Source organism: Hippocampus comes, unplaced genomic scaffold (genome assembly GCF_001891065.2).
Source record: "Hippocampus comes isolate QL1 unplaced genomic scaffold, H_comes_QL1_v1.1 scaffold9, whole genome shotgun sequence".
Lineage (NCBI taxonomy): Eukaryota > Metazoa > Chordata > Actinopteri > Syngnathiformes > Syngnathidae > Hippocampus > Hippocampus comes.
In genome coordinates, this window is record NW_017805275.1 from 5631895 (window position 1) to 5640386 (window position 8492).

Here is an 8492-nt window from a genome sequence, read left to right on the forward strand (position 1 = left end):
TTTGCCCTCCTTTGTTCGACAGATCATGAACACACTCTTATCTGGATTGAATTTCATGTCATGGGCAATACTATATTCAGAGCAGATATTAACAAGCTGTTGGAGATCAACAAGGGACTGAAGACCACAAGGTCATCTGCATACATTACATGATTCACCAAAGTATTGCCAATCATACACCCAGTATTAAAGGTGTTTAAGACAATCGAAAGGTCATCGACATACAGATTAAAAAGAATTGGAGAGAATATTCCACCTCATCTGACCTCATTCCTGACTCCAAAAGGAGCAGAGACACATTGACCCCATTTCGCATTGACCGATTGGCATCCCAATAGGACAGAATTCTCGGCAATACCTTTTGGTAGACCTCTGCTACTCATTATATCAAATACTCTAACTTAAAATGATTAACCTGTTCAAAGGCTTTTGAAGCATCAATAAAACACATTAAAAGTGAGGAATTCTTATCTCGATACATATTGATAATTTCCTTTCAGGCCAACTCTGTGCCATGCTTAACTTTAAAGCCACATTGGTTGTCAGCAGAGGAAATATTCTCCACAATTCTGTCCAACAGGATGCTTTCAAAAACTTTAGACAGTACACTGTCAAAGTCCATGGTCTATAGTTATCAGGACAGCCGACTTTACCTGAATTTTTCCTTATCACTGGAGCGAACAAGACAGATATCATTGTATCTGCTAAGAAAGTATGAATTAAGAAGGCATTGAAGCAAACGGCAACCAGTGGGGCTAACCTCACGCTGACCTATTTAATGCCTGTAATGTGATCCAAACCACTTGCTTCGTTGCCTGATGACATTTATAGTGCGGGTCACTTCAAAACTGTGGGTCACTTCAAAAAATTACCTTGAAAAATCAATCAACACACTTGACATTATCGCCGTGAGAGTGGCTGCCTTTCCAGCAGCTAATATTTATTTTGTTCTTCTACTTCTTCCTCTCATAACTTTGCTGCTGTGAAGTGGGAATTTCTCCATTGTGAGACTATTAAAGTTTTCTTATCTTATCTTATCTTATTATCAGGTACAAAAACATCTTTTAACACAATTTAAAAAAGTGTTGTAGTGCTGTCTCCACAGCTCAGCAATATTGTCAACGCCTGAGATACCATCTACATTACATGAGGGCACATTACACGCGCGCACGCGCACACACACACGCACACACACACACACACACACACACACACACACACACACACACACACACACACACACACACACACACAGATCTATATCCATCCATTCATCCATTTTACGATCCGCTTTATCCTCACAAGCGTCGCGGGGGTGCTGGAGCCTATCGCAGCTATCTGAACCGGTTGCCAGCCAATCGCAGGGCATACAGAGACGAACAACCATCCATGATCACACTCACAATTAGGGACAATTTTGAGTGTTCCATTAACCTGCCGTGCATGTTTTTGGAATGTGGGAGGACACCGGAGTACCCGGAGAAAACCCACGCAGACACATGGAGAACATGTAAACTCCACACAGGGAGGCCGGAGCCAGAATCGAACCCTGCATTGTGAGGTCAACGCACTAACCACTGGACCACCGGGCTGCCCACAGATAGATAGAGAGAGAGAGAGAGAGAGAGAGAGAGAGAGAGAGACATCACTCTCCTCGCCATGGTTGATTTTCTGCTCCAGCAAAGCAGCCTAGTCACCTCTCAGTGTGTGCTCATAAACATTATAGATCATCCCAAGCATGATGATAAACATCATATCTGCAATGCTACCTTTGATTTGATACACATTCACCAGGTGCATACAAACCACAAGGATATTTTTGGGACATGATAGAGTGAGTATACAGTACGTTGCTGTCAGTTGCATGTCAGACAAAAATGCTGTGCCATTATCTGGCCTGTTTCCTCGGCAACAAGGCGTGAATGGGAGAAAGCTGTTACGAGAGGCTGGAAAGATGAGGAGACCAATAAGGCACTAAGATACTCTTAAGAGTGATATCACCCTTAAAAGAACCGCATAAAGCCATTACACAGTCAGAACCACCGTGTGATTAAGATCGCATCATCAACTCTCAAAGCGGAGTATCCTTCATGATACAAATAATGATGCCTTGTTGACTCACTCTGTGTTAAATTTGTCTTCTAAAATCATGGGCCATGAGACAGAGCTCGACAATAAACTTGGGCTTCACAGGTGGTATCGGATGTCAGAGTAAAGGTAATTACCGCCACTTAGTGGTACAACCTGGTATTTTATTTATTTATTTATTTTTTTATTTTTTTTTTATAGAGGGGAAAATTGATTTTTGTAGGGGGCCGACGTCTTTAATAGCAGCGGCATGCATGCGCCAGCTTTTTTTTTTAACCTTTAATAACACTAATATAGTTTAATTTGTGAAAGTAATTTTCACCCTCAAAAAGTAAAGCCCTATTTATGGATCCTGCTCATCATTTCCATAAAACCCAAAAATCTGCATGTTGTTGAGTATGACTACTTTGCCTTTTAACGCACAAAAGAAAAAGGTAAACTCCATCAGTTGTCATGTTTGTGGACGTTTGCATTTTTTTGCCCAGATTTTGCTTTGTTTCTTGTTCTGTCATGTATCACATATTTCAGTCTTGGTTTGGTTTGTGTCTGTATCTGTTCTCGTCGAGGCACACCTGAGCAAGACCCATGTGGCTGGAAGGAGATGATTGGTTAACAAATACCGAACAAGCATACAACACAAGAAAATAGAAAACAACACAGAATTGAAAACAAAACAAAATCTGTTCCACCTAAGAATGCAAAAGTCCACACACAGATCCTAACATCAGCCGATGTGTGAAGGACAAAATTTCAGAGCCTCAAGCAACACACGGATACACAGAAGTTCATGTAGAGTTCATGTTCTGCCATAGGCTGTCATCATCAGAGCATATGCTTCTGTCTACATAGCTGCATGCAATTTTTATAACTCAATAAATGACTCTTAGCCACATATTGCTGATGAGAACAAAAAGGTCTGTTCCTTGACCTTAATGAAGCCTTTACTGTGGCAGTTGTACTCACTCACTCACTCACTCACTCACTCACTCACTCACTCACTCACTCACTCACTCACTCGCCTCAGGTTACCAGGGAAACTACAGTGAGCACGCTTCATCTGTATTTTTAGTGGTTATGTCGCCATCTGTTGACTGTAAATTCAAACAATCGAAGCATTTCCATCCCGGGCTAAAATTAACTGCTGAGAACAATTGGATGGGATAAATCGTGGGGTCTCACACATTTGTCCTCCACAGCTCGCTGTTTTTATGCTGGGAAGCATCTCAAGATCACATGACAACAAAAGGGAGTCGTTACCAACAAAGTGGAAGCACATGTTACCCAAGAAATGGAGGATATTTCCAATGTGCTGCCTGTGGGAACTGAGTAGTGACGTGACAATCAAAGTCTCATTCTCTGTCTCTTAAATGAACACCCCCCGCACATAGTTGCACACAATACTGCATTCGTCTCGATGTACATAATCGTTCGCAATCTGCTGTGATTGATTACGGATTCATGTCATGTTGTTGCCACACATGCGTTGCAAAACAATGTCATCGATACTGGCGGAAAAAGCAAACAGAAATGAACCGGCACGTAATCGACTGCTTTACATAAAATTCCATAAAATAAAAAGTGGAGAAATAATTATTAATAATACTTTAAACTAAATTAAAGGTCAGAATAGTAAATATTGTAATAAGACGTATAGTGGTTTCTTGTTATTGGTGACAATATTACCAGCCAGCATCAGTTTAACACACGATATGTGAGTATGTTAAATATAATTTATAGAAATTTAAGAAATACATTAACTTTGACCTGGCCATTTCGAGTTCAATAATTTAAAAAAAGGTTGCTGATGATGATTCTGCTGCCTGCAAACAGCCACAAGATGGCAGAGGATGCCAAATTAGTGAGCCGTTTTCTCGGAGGTTGGTTCTCAGTCTTTCTGCTCTCGGGAAAAACAAGTAAGTAAATAAATAAATAAATTGAAACAACAAACAGTGAAAGTCTTAAAACAGGTGCAAGAGCATCTCATTATGCAAATCCACATCAGTGAAGTAACCTGACTCTTACAATTTGCTAGTGTGCTTACAGTTGTACAACTAAAAGCAATTGGACAACTTTGTGACATGTGCCAGTGTGATAATTGTACCCTGTCATCGTTGAGGAAAAAGTCATGATCTGTTTGATTTGTGTCAAGTAGTGTTGGAGTGATGGGAAGTGGACATGTAATGCTTCACAGCATGTGATGATTAAATGCCTGACAGGAGGCAGATGGTAAAGCTAGCAGGAGTACATGGCATGCTGATTTTTCGAGTAAATGTCACCACCAGTCGCTCTGTTGGACTGTGAAGGTTATGTTTCCATGATACACACGCACGTGCGCACACACACACACGCGCGCACACACACCGCTCAAGAAATTAAACAGGCACTCCATTTATTGGCCTTATTGCCCCCATTTTTATCTCAATCGCACACAGGCACGTCCAATCGGTGTTGAAGGGGTCTTTCTCCAAATGCCCACTTCACAGATCTTTGATGTTCCTGCCCAACTTTACAACATTTGGAGCTCTGCTCGTAATGTCTTAAAAATGTACTTCGTACGCCTTGACCTGCAAGCAAATCTGTGTCTTCTTCTACCATGTCAGGGACTCTTAAGTACACCATTCTCGCATGCCACATACGAGAATGAAAGGAGACGCTTTGATTGGCGGTGAAACAAATCGGCTATGTCACGCTGCACCGGCTTGCAGGGGTCTGTGAAAATACCCAATCTTTGTCTAGCCCGCCCCCTGTGCAGATTTACACCGGGCCTGAGACCAGAACGTCACCTTATCTTGGGCCTTGGTTTTCCTTTGCGTTGACTCCGATGTCCTTCCCAGGCTCTGCGGAGCAATTTAATTTGTGCTTTGTCTTTTGTGTCTTTGCCTCGCAAGTTTCGTGCATACTGTTGTTAAATAAATTGCTATTTTGTACTTTTTCTCTGTGCTCTTTCTTTACTTGAGTCTTCCTTAGTGCCCACACAGTCCAGGTCTGTTCTCTTTCGATAGCCATTAGCCACAATGCATGATTGTCTTTAAATGCTTTACATACCGTATACTAAATTAGCAATTGTGTCTATGATGAAAAGAAATCATAAGGCCCCTTTACTGCGATATTCTCCCACCACGCGTTTGGATATTATACAATCGCTGTACAGTATTCCTAATATCAGAGGCTATGAGCCCAGGCTGTTGCACTCTCATTCTCACTCCCTCTCGCCATTTCTCTTTTCTTGTTGGGTTCTGAAACATACAGAACTATCGGTCTGACTGTCCATGCAAGTTATTTGATATATTTGCAATACAGTACGCTCCAAATCCATCTGTAAGTATGTCATCCTACACTCAACCCCAGTATGTTTATCCTGCAAATAAATGATCCAATCTATATTTGTCTCCCCTCCCACTGACTTTTCTGATATGGAAACCAGCCAGTTACAACGGTTGTGCTACTGCGGATTTATTGTATTGTATCTCCTCATCCAAACAGAATTGCAACTGCAAAAAGCACCGGGTGTGTATAAGGTTATAATTTACATGTGACCCCAATGAGGACAAGTGCTCGAGAAAGTTTATGGATAACAGCATAAAATAGGATAAATTATTTCATTTATTGTAAAATATTGCTATTTAATTGAAGCAAATTATAATGTAATATGCTATTTATGAAAATGTAATGGGGTGGCCTGGTGGTTGACTGGTTAGCGTGAGGTGAAGGGTTCTGGTTACAGCCTTCCTCTGTGGAGTTTGCATGTTCTTCCTGTGCCTGCGTGGGTTTTTTCTGGGTACTCCGTTTTCCTCCCACATTCCAAAAACATGCATGACAGGCCAACTGAACACTCTAAATTGTCCCTTGGCGTGAGTGTCAGTGGAATAGGGCCGAGCAGAGCCCATGACCCTTGTGAGGATAAATGGATCAAAAAATGGATGGATAGATGAAAATCTATCCATCCATCCATCCATCCATTTTATGACCCGCCATCCATCCATTTTATGATCCTCACAAGGGTCGCAGGGGGCGCTGAACCCTATCCCAGCTGTCTTCGGGCAGTAAGCGGGGGACACCCTGAACCGGTTGCCAGCCAAACGCACGGCACACATTGTCGAACAACTGTTCGCGCTCACACTCACACCTAGGGACAATTTAGAGTGTTTAATCAGCCTGCGATGCATGTTTTTGGAATGTGGGAGGAAACTGGACTACCCAGAGAAAACCCACGCAGGCACGGGGAGAACATGCAAACTTCACACAGGAAGGCCAGAGCCAGGATCGAACCCACAACCTCTACACTGTGATGTCGACCCATTAACCACTGGACCACCGGGCCGACAGGGTGAAAATCTAAAAAAATAATTTCTCATCATTATTATGGACAATTTTTTGTTGTGTCCCAAGTGTCCCAAAACATTGTCAAAAATCCTCGCTAAATGTTGGAGGAAATTAGCCCCCATCTATCCATTTTCTATCGCACTTACCGAAGCTGACTATGGGTGACAAGCCTGAGTCAATATTCGAATCCAAAACATCTCAATTGAATAGAGAAAAAAAGATTGTTAGAAAATGTTTTCACATTGTTTTTTCTTTTTTTAAATGTACAGTATGGAATGGAATTCAGGTTGAAAAAATAGACTTTACACAGATCTGATCAGCAGATAGTTTGCATTTTATGCAAAATCGGTCAATCGCTGAATCTGTGATGTCATGATTTGCGAGTTGATCAATTAAAGTAATTGATCAGATCTACAAAATAAGACATTACAGTAGTTATGGCAGGATAAATCTTCAAATTTGCTTCATGAACCAGTTATAGTTTTTTTGGTCATCTAGATGGCACTCTCTGTTCAACATTGAGCTGAAAACAAACACACTGACTTGCCAATTCTTAAACCCCATTATTTAAACTAACATTGCCACCAAGAGGAGTCAAAAAATACAACAACTGGTTCCCGAAGCAAATTTGAAGCGTCATTTCCCATCACTATATTACAGTACACACAATCTCATTCACTCCAGCTTCATTCTCTGCTGCCATCGTTAATAATCCAAGGTGTCCTCATCATATACAGTCAGCAGTCATTTTTTTTCTTTTAGAATATTTGAAAAGAATGTACAGTACAGTATTTAATTTTATTTTGGGGGGGAGTACGAGTTTTCACCCATTTTCTGTTTATCAAATGTTTTTTCAGCATTTTTGGGAGAATTTTTAGGGTTTGTTTGTTACCATTTTTTCACAATACGGTACATTGATTGGAAATCAAGTATATTTTGGCTATCCACGGGCCGGGCCGGTCCCATTCCCCAGCGAAAGGTGGGGTTCTACTATACAGTAAATAAACAAGTTGTTTAAATGAAAAGTAGACTGGATGACTTTGTCTTTCTTTTGATCGGATCGGTAACTGTTTTTTTAAACTTGTTGATCACTGATTGGTGATTGGCTCCAAAAATACTGATCATGAAAAACCTCTTTGAAACATCCACTGGAGAGGGTTATGCCATTGAGTATGTAGTTTCTAATTCCCCCATGAATGCCCCATTTTACCGAATTAAGATCACCAAGCACAAAAATGTTCCAAACAATGAAATGAATAATGATGGGAATCTGACACGATGATAAATAAAGCCTCAAAGCTTCTCTGTAGCAGCTTTAGAGGCATTTAATGTGAGAGTTGGCATCTTTCTGGCATCGGGAATGATAAGCCTGGAAGAAGAATACAAAGAAAGGGAAAAAATACGCACAATGCAGTGTTGGCAGCTCCATCAATCATGTGCACACTTATTTAGAGCACGTAAACAGCAAACATCAATCTGTTGTTGACAAGCTCCTCATTAGGACAAGCCTGGTCTCTGTTTTTGTGCTGAGATCTCTTCTGCACGTGGTAGTGGCAGGCAGATAGAGAGGGAGCAAGTGGGAGAGCGGCAGTGGGGCAATAACGGCAAAATCAATTTCACACATGACTGCGTTCAGAAGAGATGAGTGGCAGCGGGCATCTTGATCTGTCTGTCAGCCTGCATGTTTCTCTCACTGGTGTGACAGCATCATCCCTCGTGTTAGACTAACAGATCGACTGGGGCCAACGACGACAACTACACGGATGAAGAAACAAGACACTCACCACATGTTGAGGATACACACACACACACACACACACACACACACACACGCACACACACACACACACACACACACACACACACACACACACACACACACTGTGACATTTAAATATCAGTTTAAGGTTAATGCGTCTCCCCAGCAGACGGATAAAACCCTCTTCATGTCATTGGGCTCGAGCCACATTTACAATGACAAAGCAAGCAGCCATGTGAGTGGAGCATTGAGTTTGGCTTCCAAGCAGTGCCCCTAATTTTTACAGCAGTTACAAAATGGACTTAAAATCTTTCAATCTGAC